Source organism: Polypterus senegalus, chromosome 4 (assembly GCF_016835505.1).
Source record: "Polypterus senegalus isolate Bchr_013 chromosome 4, ASM1683550v1, whole genome shotgun sequence".
Classification (NCBI taxonomy): Eukaryota; Metazoa; Chordata; class Cladistia; order Polypteriformes; family Polypteridae; genus Polypterus; species Polypterus senegalus.
The window spans coordinates 129748505-129760658 of record NC_053157.1 but is presented as its reverse complement, the minus strand read 5'-3'; the positions used below and the strand labels follow the sequence as shown (position 1 = coordinate 129760658).

The following is a 12154-nucleotide window of genomic DNA, read 5'->3' as shown; positions in this document are numbered from 1 at the left end:
TCAGTATGCCGCATTTAATTTTGAACCTTACAGAATGTATGCAATACTGTATTTCGGAAAGCATTTCTTCTTTTGTTGGATTATTTGTAATTAAAATGAACATGGGGAAAGTATTTGCAGTATCTGTCAAAGGCCATGTATATGTCTTTTTGTTTACACATTCTGGGAAACTGTTTTTTTTTTCTTTATTTGCAAGAACTGCAGAAATTCAAGAGTCAATCTTATTTAAAACTGCTTTTTAGCAGACTCAGCTACTCTGGCATCGAATTCAGGAAAGAGTAATTCTTCATAAACTCTATATTTTTAAGTTCACAATACTAATCATGAAACAGAGTGTGCATTCAGCTATTAGTATCAGTATTGAATAATAATAATAATAATAATAATATATTCTATTTAGACAGAGCCTTTCCCATGCTCAAGGTGCTTATATTACAGATTCCCAAATTGTCTGTACAGTTTTTAAAACTAACAAATATACCACATTATTAATAGTATATATATTTTACACATTCATACTTGCATATAGTACTAATTTGTGTGTAAAGTGTATGTATATCATCAAAAAATGAATCAATTAATCTATTTTCCTAGTCAGCTTATTTCAACACCAAATGGTGGGGCCAGAGGCTAAACCAATGACATCAATCTTAAGGCTGAAAATAAAAAAAGACCGAACACTAGTCTATCACCAGGCACAACAATACATTCTGTGCCCATTTACAGTTATTAAATAACTTAATAAATACACCTTTGCAATGCTGGTAGAAAAGCAGCTTGATAAAGCCAGCATTGTCACTGGAAGAACATACAAACTCCACCACAATGACTGCCTAATTTAGTAGAAGCAGCATGTATGTGTAATATATGCAGTATACTGTATATTATATATAAGAGGACTGAACAGAGGCATAGTGTTTAGTGCTTTTGTCTCATGGATACAGCATCCTGGGTATGAACTCTGTGTTGGATTATAGTCTGTGTAGAATTCACAAATTATCATCATGCTGTCATTGGTTTTCCTCCTTGTACTGTACTCCACTTTTTCAAACACACTCTAAGTATGGCAATTATACCGGGAAATAAAAAATAAACACTGCTAGTGGGTGAGTCATTGGCAGGGACGGGCAAGAGGTTGAAATACTTAAGAAACAAGCAATAAGCAAAACGTAAGAGCTAGAGAATGTAAAATGAAAATCATGGTAAAAAACACAAGCAGACAGAAGTCCCAACACTATCTTGAGTTATTTAACCCCTAACTATGCTGAGCAAAAGACTATTGTTTATATTTTTTTATAAATGGGTAAAAAAAATTAGGACACTGTACCTGCTGGGCACCACACTTTCCCAAATAATGGTGTCATCAGATAACTCCAATCACATCACTAGCAACAGGCACCGTTAGTATGAAATACGGCCATGCATCTGATACATTAATAGTAGGTACCCAGTACTAAATAAATACACACAGTGAACACCACAAGAAACAAAAGCAGCACATACTAAAAGTCACACAGTAAAAAAACTTGGATTCATAAAGATAAGACGACAGAATCATGATAATCGCTAAAAATGTGTGCATTCTAAATTGAACCCATTTAATTGAGTAGGCCCTGTGACAAGGCAGGATTAAGACCCCCACAGACCCTCTCCTTAACAGAGAGTAGATCATGCTTTTAGCAATGCAGTGTGCAGACACTAGACAATAATTTTGAGTCATGGAACCTTGATTGTTTCATCGAGTAGGGGCCTTGATCATTCAAACACGTGGATACTTGATGGTGGGGGTTGGAGCTTGGTGAAGAAGCCCCTTAAAGTCATAGGCTCCTTGGTGTGCATCCAGAATGTTCTGATGGGAGATTAGTCTCTGACCCGAGACAAACTGCCGCCTCTTTTAGGTTTGGTCCTGCCTAGTGTCCAGTGGCACTTAAATAGACTACGGACCACTGCAACCCTAAATTGGAATAAGCAGGATTGAAAATGTCATGGTATACTATGCTGTATATAATATATTATTACAGTTAACTCCTCCTTACCCTGAGCACTGAATTGAGACCATGGGGAAAACAATGAAAAAGAAATGACACACCCCAGAAAAAAAACAGAAGGTTTAAAAACCTGTTCTTGCCCATCAAGGCCACTTCCAGTCCCATAACCTCAGCCCAGTACAAAAGTAGAGCCAACCCAGTCACTGGGGGGGTTCTTTAAAAGCAGCTACCAAGATTAAATCCAGCATGAAAGCCAAAAGCAGTAATTTTCAACCACTGAGCCAGTGGTTTATGAGTTGTTTGTATTTATGATGGTAATGGGTCATGGTGGATCGCAAAGTAGGTCGTGGTGAGTTAAGCTGTGAGTCACGGTAGTCTGATAATCGCACTTAATACACCAATCTCTGCTGATTGAACTTGATTCGCCAAGGGGTGGTAGCTCTGAGGATCATGCTTGGATCACCAAGGGAGAATGCTGTGATGATTGTGCTCAATTCATTAAGCAGAAGGGGGACACAACCCCCTTGGGGACCCCACCATCTCTTGGTAGGTCTCAAAGACACTTGCATGGAAAAAACTGGGTTGCGACACCAAAAAAGGTTGAGAAACACTGACCTAGAGAGTCCCTGCCCTGAAATTGAGGAAAACGGCAATGTTCAAAGACTATCAAAGACTTTTTTCTTTGGTATTTACTGCATGACAGAGACCACCTCTGATAAGTGGAGCGTAACTATCTGGGTAACTGTCTTGTTGTATATTTAATTCACTATTATAAACATCCTGATCTTGAGGAGGATGGAAACTGTAACAAAGGGATTATGATTTGGTAGGTGGAGTGGTCACAAATTATAATCCATATTTGTAGGTCTTTTATTGTAAAATACAATCTTGCAGCTAATGAATACACAGAACTGGATTTGGATTCACCAGTTAGTTACAGTTGTTTTGCTATTACGTTAAAATGGATGCAGATCTCATTCATCTCTGTTTTCTACCTTTATGTGATTTAATCAAAAAAAGATCACAAAAATAACATTATATCACAAAATAATAATATTCTCAATTTACTGATCATAACATCCCAATAATAATAGTTAATTATTGAGGTTATTCACAAGAACAAATTATTTTCGATTGTTTCAAATGCACATACTATACCAGAGATCTCATGCATAGCTAGGTTTGGGCACATTATAAAATGAACAATTTTACAACCGGTGGTGAAATGTTGTACCTCTGCCTTGAGACTAAATTAATACCCACACCTATCCAGAGAATGCTTTTTTATAGGAAAACTGCCATATATTCTCTTAACACAGATGTGCTGCTATAAATCTAAAAATCTGCCCACACAGGAATCATATAATTATGTGTAAAAATGATAGATCGCCACAAGCTATATTAAAAAATTAAATTATATGTCATTTAGACAATGAGTATTACCCTACTGTTAATTCACCTCACAAGCATAACCTATATAAATAAGACCACTGAATACAATTTTGCAATAATACTTGTGGGAATGTTGTCAGTAATTTGTACCTATTTCAGTCTATTCAATTCCCTCAGCAAAATTGTTTCACCAACCCTTTGCTATCTGAATAAAATATTTTCTGTTCTTAGTGGTCATTATACTGTGTAACATAATGCTCTATATGGATACATTTCCCAGATGAGTTAAATTAAAATATGCACAACATTTAGGTTTTATTACAAAATTAAAAAGCCCTCAGTTTCAAAAAGAGTGCTTAGGTATGAAATTTGAATGACTGTAGATAATAATGGTACAAAGTAAATTACTAAACTTTTTTTTTTCCATTTTCGAAGCAATTAGTCATCTTACATTGCACTATTTACCGTAAACTTGATGTATTTCATTGTCTTTATTTGTTATTACTATAATGTAAATGCAGTTCTAGGTTCCTTTACAATATAAAGAAAAAAACTATAAAAATATTAAAATCACATTTATAAATAATTCTTTTCAGAATCCATCCATCCATCCATTCCGCTATATCCTAACTAAAGAGTCACAGGGGTCTGCTGGAGCCAACCCCAGCCAACACAGGGCGCAAGGCAGGAAACAAACCCCGGGCAGGGCGCCAGCCCAATGCAGGGCACACACACACACACACGCACACACACCAGACACACGCTAGGGACAATTTAGAATCTCCCATGCACCTAATTGGTATGTCTTTGGACTGTGGGAGGAAACCAGAGCACCTGGAGGAAACCCACGCAGACACGGAGAGAAAATGCAAACCTCTACCCACTGCACCACCATGCTGCCCTTTTTCAGAATCATAATAACTAAAAATGGTACAGTATATAAATTCAATTGAACATTTTTCTCCTTGCCAATACTAAAATTTCTATTCACTTTCAAAGATGAATGATATTAAATACACTGACGCAAACAATATAGCTAAATAGAGACAGTGTAACTTGGAAGTAATTAGCCATGCAAATCTCATTAGCATCACTTTGCACAAAGAAAAAAAGAAACTGCACCAAAAATAATTTGTGGAAGATGTAACTCATTTAGCTGATGAAATCTTATTTCATACACAGTATCTTCTAGTTACTTTAATTTTTTGTCATTGTCATTCTCAGATGGCCTAAAAACAGCCTATCAGAAGGTACCATTACATTAGACTGACTAAAATAGCAGTGGTGGTATGCACTTTACAAAGCACCAGTGTCCCTTTCATACTGTGATTATGTAATTGAAGGCTTTTCTCTGGAATATACACAAGGGATTTTAAAAAAGTATACTGGACAAACACTGAGTAAAACACTTTGACAGATTGTAGTTGCTGTCTTTCAGCTAAGGTGAACTTTCTAAACCTGTATGTATTCTGGTTTTACAATGTTCAGAATGAAAGAGCCACAAGTATTTTAGCTTTTGGCATCCTAGCAATGTTCATTATGTTGATTTTACTGCAATGTTTTTTGTTTGTTTGTTTGTTTGTTTTTTTCTTTTTCAAGTGATCTAAGATCCAAGGTTCAGAAAGAAAGAGCCAAGCTTCTCCAGTACATGTTAAGATGCTTGTCCTTTTCTCCTTGCATCTTGGATCCTTCCAGTTAATTCCATCACTGTTGGTTAATAGCCATGGAGATATTCTTCACAGTGTCTTGGGTGTTAAATCTTATAGCTCAGAAACAGTTACAGCTTCATTACATCTTCTATAAATGCACATTTTGTTTTTCTAACTTCATACCTCTCAGATTTCCTGAAGGTGGATTTTCTTTATTGTAATAACTTTCTGAGATAAAACTTGGTTTTCACTTATTCATCTTTATGGCATACATTTTAAGATGTGTATTTTAATAGTTGTTTAAAGGAGAATCTTTACTCCTAAAATTCATTTAATGGCTTTTCTCTATTCCATTTTAACACTTATATTCCTGCTTCTAATATGCAAAGCTATGACTTTGAAGTTTGTTCTTGCTCTTGTTTCATTTTTACCTCATAATTTTTGATGTAATGTCTATATAAACTGTTATGTGCCGGCAATGCATTTGTAAATGTACCTCATATTGCAATTTATTGTTGTTATCTTTCACTGTAATCTAGGTGTTACTTTTATATTGGTCCTTAAGATGATAATGTGGAAAGAGCCATAAAAATATATGCAAGTATTTTAACTGATTATAGCCTTCAAATCAATGGCGTCCTCTCGGTAGAGTCTGCAATTTAGAGATTTGTATGTCTCGTCATAATGCAAAACTACATGCTGGAATTCGTAATAGGCAGACCGGAAGTGGCAAATATGAGCCATTAAACCTCAGACATACTGTGTTTAAAACCGGGAGCACCCGCTTCCCCCTCAGTCTGCACGCATTCTTTACCTATGACAGGAAAGTCCATCACTCAGTTTGCGGAGGGCACTACAGTGACTGGTCTGGAGAGTAACAACACCGAGACTGCATAAAAGAATGAAGCGTCAGATCAAAAAAGTGAATATACAGTATGTGCAACAAGACCCATTGTAGATGTTAGGAGATGCACAGTGTGACACATCCCAGGCAATATTAATAGAGGAAATTAGCACTTGGCTCAGATTTCCCACATTAAAAATATATAAAGACCTAGGATGAGTCTGCAGCTCTAGGGTTATACCAAATGCTTCTCCATTTTCCATAAGGCCTGCGGAAATGAAGTCTTAGTAAGAGGATATCCATGATGATTTGTCATTACATCATAGGGATTTTCCAGACTGGTGATAATCACTTTTTTTTATTCTAACAAAACCACACAAGACAGCAAGGCCACTAACAAAGTTGTGACATCTGCACTGAAAATCACAGGGTATAAATAAATTATAATTTAAGTGCTCCTAACATTTGGATTTACCAAAACAGGTGATAATCTTCAAAAGTGGTGTTTACACTATGTGGTTCTATAATTTAAAAAATAGCTTAAAAGAACAATTGCACTATATAAACAATATTTAAGTTTGTCATTGATGTGGAAATTTAGAATATATGAAATGGGCAACTTTTCAAGGAAACGGTGCCAAGGGCACATAAGTGAAATGATGAAGTATAAAAAACAAATACTAAAAGTATGTAATTAATTGAAAGTGGTTAAAATCAGAGATCTTACTGTACTTTTCCACAATGACATTTCAGTTGTAACTCATTCTCAAGAAGACTCTTTCTTATAATAATCAATCTATAAATTAGACATGCCCTGTGATGGACTGGAGCCAGTTTAGGATTTATGTCTGCTTTGTGCCCAGTGCTGTCAGACTAACTCTCCACAGTGCTAAAAGTGGAGTAATCAGGTTCAGTCAATGGATAATAGGATGGATAAACAAACATGAACTAATACATGCAGAGTTTCTTACAGGTAAAGAATGAAGAATTAATTGAGGGTATATTATATAGAATATGCATTTTCAAACCTGCTTAATCCAATTTAGGATTACGGTGAGCCAACCCGGCAACACTAGGCGAAAGGAGGGAAGCAACCCTGGATAGCACACCACTCCATTGAAATGCACTTAAAGTATAACTGAGGGTCACTAGTTCACCTAATCTGTATGTCTTATCTTTTAAAAATACTCCTAAGCAAGTTACAGGGCCTTCTGCACATGATATGTATATATGTATACAGTACATGATAATAATACTACCACTACTATATGGAAATTTTTATCCATTATCAGAGATTAATTACTTACTACATATGCTGTGCTCCTACTTTAAATTAATAGCTTCTCTCTTACCATCATGTCACTCACATCCCTACAGTGAACTATGGTAGTGGCAGCAGCATGCATTTTTATCCAATGTGGATGTTCTTCGGCTGAAACGGACGGAGATGGAGAAGATTAGGGGCATGTAATGTTTCATTTTATTAAAAAAAAAAACAAATGCTGTGGTGCAAATTTGGCTTTTATCTAAAGCACAGGGAAAAGTCCAAAAATATACATGGTGAGTATTCAGTTCTGGCCTCAACCCATTAAGCATATGTGGCACAATTTGAAATTTGCAAGTAATGTTAATGCAGCTCCAAAACGATGGTGCAAATTTGCCAAGAACAATTTGGCAGAAAACTATTCACAATGGGCAGACCTATTAGCACACTATTTGAAGCTGTTAGATAGTAAAATGTTATTCAACCAAATAATATTCCGGGAAGTCTAAAAGGTTGCACAATTTTTATATAAACTAAAGTATTTGCTAGCCATTAACCGAATTTGATTGTAAAAGCATAATTTGAGTATTTTTGTTTGGACTGAAAAGGTTACTTGGGGGGAAAAAAAGTGATTTTTTTTTTCATTTAGTAAAATTATAAAAGTGCTACCATGATAATAATAATCATGACCTGTTTAACAACCATTTTCAGGTTGACCTGAAACCTTATTCCTTCACACTCTTTTTGGTCAGTGCGAAAAAAAAAATCAAACTGCCATAAATATAAAATTGCTTTAACTGGAATTGAATTTCTTGATATGTAAAATATTCAAAAGAATAACAAACAACCCGACATCACTAAGAGGCATCCAATGTTCCCGAGAGGCATATAACCACTACTCATGTAGAAAAACATCCATTTTAATTCAGGAAAGAGGCACATCAAAAGAAGTGGATCAGGACAGAACAATGAGCCCATACTGTTAGGCTGTTTGCAATGCATTTTCTTCTGTATGGTAAGCAAACAAGCAGCTAAGCAAACCGGTCTGCTGGGATTTGGTTTCTGCATAATACCCATTAATTGTACAAGGAGAAAGAATGAGAAATAAAAGTGCTAGTAACGCATCAAGCTTGTTGTTTCTCCAGGACTAATTAACTAAAATAAGATTTATTAGAGATAAAACTTCAGTGAATGCTGACTGATGATGCAGCGAGTACTGAGAATTATAGTGTGACAGCTTTTTTTTTTCATTAATTATATAATTTTAATTTGGAGTATTGAAGTATAGTGACACTGTGGAGTAGTGGCAACACAGCTCCAGGGACCTGGGTTCAGATTGCATCCCAAATGTCTTTTTCTCTTTATATCTACATGGGTTACATCCAGGTACTTACGTGGGATGTGTGAGTACTGGTGTGTGTGTGTGTGTGTGTGCGGGAGAGAGAGAGAGAACATGCCTTGCATTACTGTAAGTTGGAAATCCTCCCCAGAATAGTTCCAGTATGAGGAATTGAAATTGTGTCATCTGCACAGGAAATCGCAGGGTATAGTAGTGCATGGAACAATGCAACATTGCTTAGACAAAAGTAATATTGAAAAACAGTTTTTTTTTTCAAAAGTACAGTACATGCCAAACTCACATATGCTGCTCAGGAACATGGTGCCAAGCCAACTTTATTATCCAGATGCTATCAACCCATCAATGCATTTTTTTCTGAAACCACTATTCTTCTACTGGAACATAAAGATGCAAAATCTACCTTATCGGCAACGAGTGAAAGGAAGCAGCTAGCAATAGTTGGGAAGCCAGTCCCTCCTAAAATGTTCAATTAAAATATTACACCTTAACTTATTACTTATTTTTATGTTACAGTAATATCTTCTTTTTGTTTTGAGACACAATAAAATGCATCATATAAAATCCCACATAGGCATATCCTGTATATACTTGAGCCTACATTAGCTTTTTACTGAGCTAATTATATAAACATAATTGCTGGCAGCTCCACCCCATAACCATGAAGCAAATTAAGCAATTTGTGAATGGACGAATCAGTGATACCTGAATACAAACAGAAAAACAGAGAAACTGGAATTGATCCATGTTGGCGTCACTCAATATTTTCCATATCTCATTCAAGAATTGGATTGATTCATTGTTTTAATTATCATCTGCAACAATTGCCCACCTTGAAAACTGAGGTTAACAACATTGTATGTACTCCATACTGTTCATTTTTAATGTTTAGAAATGAGTGAAATAGATATAAATGATTCTAAACCGGCCATGAACATACTGTAAATCTCTCTTTTATGATCTCAGTGGCTACTTTTAAAGTTGATTTTTTGAAGGTGAATGACATCAGAATTGTTGTTTCATGAGCAATAGTAAATTGACACTATCAGTGAATGAATATGTCCAATGTTGGATTGGCACTCCATCGAGAATTAGTTCCTGCCTTTTTTGCCTAAACAAGCTCTGCAACCCTTCAATTAGGTGTTGAAAAAACATAGATTTGTTGTTTTTATTTGTGTTGCTCATGAATTTCTTTACAAATTCAAAATGAGTGCCTGCTAAAAATTCAACATCATCCTATTTTTTTCACATGTAAGTACACAAAAGTTGTGAAGTTAACGATTATGAGCTTAAGCTCAGATTAACAGAGAGAAAAGCTCTGGAAAGAAATGCATGGAGGACTCTTGGTGTAGGCCAATGCCGCAGGAGGGCTAATAGGCTTAAGTAAGTAAATAAGTTGATTAATGAATATAGAAGGCTGCTGTATCAGGTTTTATCATTAATAAGTTGCAGCTACAGCCAGAAGCCCTAGCTGAAAGAAATAGGTTCTGAATCCTTTGGTTAAAGATATAAAATATCCACCAGCTGTTATCTAAAAAGCATACTTTCACAAACCATTTGTGGAATTATTAATCAGAAACAAGGAAGTGTTCCGTCACTTCAGTTTACTCTTATTTCAATAAATCCGTCTCTGAGAACTGTGCATTACCATTTTAATTGCTCAATAAGAAATCTACATTCTAGTATTATCAGGATGAAAGTACATTTCTTGATGTTGGAAAATGGTGCATTGTCTCTTTAATACGTATGTGTATAAACGTGCAATCCATAAAACATTGTAATAATGTGCTTTCTTCCATCACTCAAGAACGCTTTCACTTAATTGAAATGGCTGAATCTTTTATTTTTTGCTCTCAAGAAAACTTTTTATTCTCAATTAATCTTTTTGAGGTACATGAGCCGGGAGCCATATGGAGATTGCATTTCTGAGCTGAAAAATTTCTTCTTTCTTATATTAACCCAATAGTCAAATTTCTATTAATTAATTAAATAGACCTTGCATTTTCAGCTAAAAATGTGTTCTTTTTTTCTTACTAAATTTTCTATTAGTTAATTAAATAGACCTCTTTCCTCTTAAAAATGAGGGCATTTTCTCATGACCATATTCTCTGGAATAATTGCTTCTCCTGAATTAGCAGTTGGCTCAGAGACCAGATCTTCATGCATGTGTTTACTTCAGTGCAGAACTCCAATTGTGTAGACTATGACGTTGAAAAGAAATGATAGATAGATAGATAGATAGATAGATAGATAGATAGATAGATAGATAGATAGATAGATAGATAGATAGATAGATAGATAGATAGATAGATAGATAGATAGATAGATAGATAGATACTCTGCCTGGGTTTCAAAGAGTTTTCAGTTAAAACCGTTGTGAAGTTAAGCCAAATACAAAATTTGACATAGTGCCTTTCACATAGTGTAGGCCACTAAAGATACACTGTAAAACAGTTATATGCTTAATGGTCTCCACTTGTTTGTGAAACTTGTCTTGTTATTATGCAGCAAATGATCATTTAGGTTCTACTGTATATGTGAAAAGTATTTAAATTATGTGCTCTGAGACATAAAATGGGCAAGGATGATAATGGAAATTTGCAATCACATTGATTCACATAGGCCAGTTTTGTCAATGGGTCACACTGGCTTTCAATAGGATTAAGCTTCCTTTCAAACCTCTTCAATATAAAAGTATTTTAACAACATTTTAAGAAAGAATGACAAGGATGATCCTTGGATTAAAGAGGCTAAATTACAGGAAATGCCAGACACAGAGATTTTGTACAGCTTGACAAGAAAAAAAAGGAAAGTCATGAATTGCATGAACAAGACTTACTGGTAAATGTCTTTCCATCAGGAAACTTAAAGCTGCACCAACACCAAAAATGTGAAGGTGCACATCAACAATCATTTTTACTCAAACCATTGTAGTGTTAATTTACTTCCATGGCACATTGATGAAGCAGACATGTTGGACCTTTCTTAAGTATGGACCTATTGAAATTGGAGCAGTGGTTCCTGCTAGCCATGACCTAAGTGCAATTTTTCACTATCAACCACAGTTTTAATTAAGCTTTTGCAGCACTTCTAAGTTTTAATGGTTTTAGTAATGACGCATCTTAGTGTTACCACCTCTTGATAAATTTCAAAATTGAAATTGGCCCTAGTGTGTGAGTTTTTCCATCCTGTGATTGACTGCCATCCTGTCCAGTTATTGTTCCTGCCTTTCACCCTGTGCTTGCTGGGATATGCTCCAGCTGCACCATGACTTTGTCTTTGTTAAAAAAATGGATGGATGGATAGTATAGTTCTTAAATGAATGAGGTAGACTACCACAAACTTATTTAAATATTAAAAGAGAAGTACACTGCTTTCTCATACTGCAACCTGCTTCCTTGCTCTCTCTCTCTCTATGTATCTTTCTATATCTATCTATATATCTATGTATATATATATATATATATAGTAATGGTCGGCCAGCAGCCTTATCCATCAAGGATGCTCATTTGATGGAAGGACCAGGGAAGAGAACGTGAACAGGGCATTATCTAGATGTCAGCCTCCCCTTGCATTCCCACAGGGCAGCATGGGACATGGAGTTCTTCAACTCAGCCCTGTTGGGTTCCATGGGCACTGCAGATACTGGGGAGCCCTATT

General features: G+C 35.6%; 1 protein-coding gene across 3 annotated transcripts in view; it reads right to left on the bottom strand.

Annotated features, from left to right (window-relative positions):
* Nucleotides 1-12154, bottom strand: part of pcdh7b (protocadherin 7b) — a 471284-nt gene that overhangs the window by 79933 nt on the left and 379197 nt on the right. The gene's annotated exons all lie outside the window — the stretch shown is intronic.